Consider the following 5,223-nt stretch of genomic DNA (forward strand, 5'->3'; position numbering starts at 1 on the left):
TTGTGTCTGGGGTATGTGTGTGTGTGTCTCATTTTAAGTATAAAAGCTAATTTACTGTGGTGGTCATTTTTATGTCTATGTCTTAAATAGAAAAAAATATTGGTATATAATCTTGAGATGATTATGTATCTGAAATATTTCCTAGCGAACAGTTTCCAAGTTTTATTACTGTTTTTAAAAGATTTATTTATATATGTGTGGGCATTTGGCCTGCATGTATACACATATGCCACGTGTGTGCCTGGTATCCAAGAAGGTGCCAATAATCTAGATCTGGAGTTACAGTTGTGGGCCACCAGGTAGGTGTTGGGAATCAAAGCTGGATCCTCTGGAAGAGCAGCCTGCGCTCTTACCCTCGGAGCCACCCTGCAAGTTGTTCTATGACTTCCACATGTGCTCCCTGGCACGGACGTGCATGTGTATGTACACTAAATAAATGAATGAGTGAATAAACAAAATGTAAAAAATGCATATTGGCTTGAGCATGTTATTTTTATTTTTCACCCATGAGAATGTAATGCAGCTGTATGGGTCCCTTGCTAAAAGACTTCCGGATGCTAGATCTAGGATCATTCATTGGGGAAGTGAGCTTATATCAAAGTGAGTATTGGCACCACCCATCCTGCTCTGAACTCCCTTCCCTGCCCCTGCCTGAGAACCAGCCCGGCTGTAGGCTCATGCTGTGAAATGTGTAAGAAGAGACTCCCATTTTCTGCCCTTCGGGCTCTTATTTCTGTCTTCACAGCCCCTGTTATGCTGTTGTCTGTCCATGGTAATAAAACTTACAGCCTCAAGGAATCATGTCTGTCTTGGTATCCAGTATCATATCTAAGACCTTTCATTCACAATTGACAGTAGTTTTAACATCCAAGCTTTACCATAGGTAAGACTGTCACAGTGAGACCTTATTATTAGTCAGTGTGCCACTGCAGGGTCTGATGGACTCAGGTTGAACTAAAACTTTTATAACTCTTTTATGATGTGTAATGTATATCTACAGAAGAGCTGTTATAAGAAGGCAATTAACGAAAATGACTCATCTCCAGAATTGAGGCATATTAAATGCCTCATAATTAATATTTTGGGATGATGCTATGAGACAGTCTCATTTAGCCCAAGCAGACCTCAAGCTCATTATGTAACCAAGGATGGCCTTGAACTTCTGCCTTAAGGTAGCTCTTAAATTCTGGGATTATAGGTGTGTACTGCCACTCCAGTTGATAGATGGGCTGACCTTAGCACATGCTTCCTGCTGGTGGTTTTCCTGTTTTCACCCATTGTATCTTTGTTGAGATAGGGTCTTGTGTAGCCTGAATAGACTTGAACTTACTATGGAGCCAAAGCAGACCTTGGACTCCTGATCCTCCTGTCTCTACTTCCAAGTGCTGAGATTATATGGCCTCCATGCCCAGCCTGATTGATTGCTATTAATGTACAGCCCAGAAATTAGTGATAGGAATCCATCTAAGAACTGAGTTGTCAGCTGATTTTGTCTTTCTGTGAACATTACAGAGTGTATCTCCACAAACTAAGATGTCTGTACTGTCATTACATGATTGCTCTTATGGAACCACAATCACATACGAAGTCTGTCACTGTCCAAAATGTCACTGCGCACCATGTTTTTAAAAAATAGTTGGTTTTTTCATTAGATATGATTAATATAAAAACAGAGGAGATTATCAAAATTTACACACTTATAAAGAAAGGGTGTCAGTCACTTGTGCAGAATGCTAGCTACCTCTGAAGTGTTGTGAGCATAGTAGGGCCACTGAAGTAAGGACCCGTGTTCTGAATAGGGGAGGGACCAGTGTCCACTCTAGGGCGGTAAATCATTAAACATATACACATGACTCCCCTTCCATCCCTATGCATCCCCAAGCGGCTTCCTACCTGGAGATGATGCTGAGCTGGCTGCTCATGGTTTGAATCTGTTCCACCATACACAGAAGCTCCTGAGAGCATCTCTGATCTATGCAGTTCTTAGCAATGATGTGAATGAGTCTGGTGAAGTCCTTTCCAGAAGCTGAGACTTTCCTGGCAGAGGCAATGAGCTGATCTTTGGTCTATATCAGAGATAAAAATGTTAAAAGTAGGAAAACCCTGCTTCATAAGTTTCTCCTGAGACATCAGGGACAAATCACAATGCTTGCCCCAAGCTTTCTTGGCTCAACCTACTTCTGCATGAAAGTGTACTCATTTTAGCTTGAGCCAGCTCTAAGAGCTTTTTCTCTTGCATTGGAAAAAACCTGGCTGAACAAGAAACAATCTCCTTCCTTGTGTGGGGGCTGAGGAAAACACCCAGCTTCCATTTAGTACCAAAATTTTAGTACTGTTAAGATATTCATGTGGATTGTACAAGATGCATAGATCAGCGAAGGATGAAATTTTGCTCTTTGTTTAAGCAGGTGTAAGACAACTGTCTTTTTATGAGTTAATTTTATCAATAACCAATTGTAATAAATCTTCATGTCATATGAAGAAGGGTGTGATGAATCTAAGGATTCCATAGCCAACAAGATTTATTGTCTCATTTTAGCTGAAGTTTTGGCTAGAGACATTTTTATGTCTAAGCCAGTTACTGGTCTGTTCCCATGTGGAGGACTCAGCAGATCAAATTACCCATCATGTTGGATTTTCTCAAATGTTTCTTTTCTGTAGCCAAGATCTTCAGGGGGTCTTCCCCCACCCCCGTCATATCCGATCCATATCACTCTGGAAGGGATCCAAAGTCTTATCTCATTTCCTGTCAACACAAATACAGAGCCTCTCTCCCAAAAAAGCATGTTCTTGGTCTAGTAACTGAAAATCATTAAAGGTATAGAATGAAATTAATAGCATGGCCTCTGACCCAAAGGATTTTTAATATCATAAATACCATCAAACTTATAATCATCTTCATCTTGATAATTAAACGACTCAAAGCAACTAAAGCAATTAAACAAATATTATCTGTTCAGATAGCGCTCCTCCACTATCTCCTGGATTTGTTTTTTTTATATGATTATTTTTTAATAGTGAGATCAAGGCCCACGTTTCTATGTCTGAGATAGGTTAGGCTCCCTACCCCCTGCTTTTCAATCTATAATCAAAAGCCTCAATTATTTATTCCTCTAAGTATATTTAAATCCTTCCTTCTATGGAGGTAAATATTTGTGTGGGTACATATGTCCCCTTCTCTTTATGTAACAAGTTAACATAAATTTCTTTATCTGTCTGAGATAATTTTTTCCACTTATCCCCTGCTCTTTGACCTATAATTTAAGATCAAAATCCTTCATAGTCTATTCATCTATGCACTCAGCTTTAATTAAATTCCCTTCTACTTACTGTATAAGCCTAGTTTCAGACTCTATTTTTGTCATACCAAGTTGAACAATCCCAGAATTCCTGTGCAGAATCTGAGTATTTGCCTTGGCATAGACGTTTTCAAATTTCTTATAATATATTTTCCTCATTCCTTTTATTCTCCCTCCTTGCCTTTATTTCCTACATTTGAGATCAAAAGCCTGAATTTCTTTATTTCATACTTAAGAACATTTAAGCAATTACCGTTATACTCCCTTCTATCCTTAAAAACAATTAAATCAAAATTTATTTCTCCCTAGCCTTTGATTATTTGCTTGTAGGCAGCAGGCAGTGTCCACTGTCTGAATCTCTGTCTCCTGAGCAGCCTGTCTGTCTGGACAGCAGGGACTCCCAGAACCTGAGGTTAAGCTCTCTGGGGCAGCTAGGAACCTTGAGAAGGGCCCAGAGTAAATCCCCACCAGCAGCTGTGTTCCTTTGTTGTAGTCTTTGTGTGGGAACCATGTGATTCGGCTCAGCTTGTTAAGAAATCAGTTCTCCCCTCCTTCTAAACTTATATCATGGTGCATGTGTAGCCCATTTGGGATTCACCAATTAATTTTTAAAAGTGAGTTCTTGCCTACCATGTTGGCACCATCTGTAGCGAATCAGTTAATGACTAATTAACTGCCCAGTTATTGAACACTCAAGCCATATCACTAATTAACTGCCCAGTTATTGAACACTCAAGCCATATCAAAATTAGCTGGCATATGATTGTCTTTCATTCTCAAATCCAGAGAGCTCTTGGGTGGGTGCAGAACGCATGCGACCTGCCAGGAGCCAAAGTGGTTTAACCAATTCACCACTACGCTCTGGGGAATGAAGGACTCCTTGATTTACTAATTTTACTACATTCCAAATTTGGCAAAATTATCTTTCCTGTCATAACTGATAAAACTATAGTAGCCAAGCCAAGAAGAGGAGGAGAAGAGAGGTGAGAAGAGATGAGCTCTACAGAGATGGGGTACTGATCAGATCTCCAGTGTGACCTTTCCTTTCAGCACTGTCTAGGGATGACAGTGATGACCAACCTCCCACTACCATGACCTGAAGAAGATCAAGTACCAAGACTTGTCCACTCTTCCTCAAGCTCCGAGCCATCAGGAGCACCTCAGTGGCCATCTCTTGTGTGATCTGGGTGATTCTGTTCTCACTGTCTGCACTGCTGTCCTCTGGAGCAGTCTGGTCCATCTGAGCAGGAGGCAGAGATAGGCTGCCACTCTGGTGCTGAAAGAAAGCATTGGGTTAGAGGTTTAGAGCAACACAATTCCTAATACCAAGGCCTCTAAACTGCAGTGAGGATGTTAATTGCCCCTCTGTGTGTGTGTGTGTGTGTGTGTGTGTGTGTGTGTGTGTGTGTGTATCTGTGTCTGTCTGTCTGTCTGTCTGTGTTCTCGCACAGGTGGAGGCCAGTGTTCCTCAGGAGCTGTTTGTTTTTTGAGACAGGACCTGCCATTGGGCTGGAACTCTCTGATAAGGTTAGGCTAGCCAACTAGGGATTTGACCATTTCTCCCTCCCCTGTGCCAGGATTGCAAGTGTGTAACACATCTGTGAATCCGGGTTTTAAATCTGCTTGTGCAGTAGGTACTTTATCAACTGAGCCGTCCCCTAGTCTCTTAATGGGTTTTAAAATCATTTTAAAAGAAAGATGCAGGGAATCAGATGGTGGTGGGCAGAGGCTTTTTCTAGATAGCACCACTGGCCAGCCTGTCAGGAGTTGAGGAGACAGGATAGGTTAAAAGAAGGGGGAGGAGGAGGAGGAGGAGGAGGAGGAGGAGGAAGAAGAGGAGGAGGAGGAAGAAGAAGAAGAAGAAGAAGAAGAAGAAGAAGAAGAAGAAGAAGAAGAAGAAGAAGAAGAAGAAGAAGAAGAAGAA

The sequence above is a fragment of the Mus caroli genome, chromosome 2 (genome assembly GCF_900094665.2).
Source record: "Mus caroli chromosome 2, CAROLI_EIJ_v1.1, whole genome shotgun sequence".
Taxonomy (NCBI): Eukaryota; Metazoa; Chordata; class Mammalia; order Rodentia; family Muridae; genus Mus; species Mus caroli.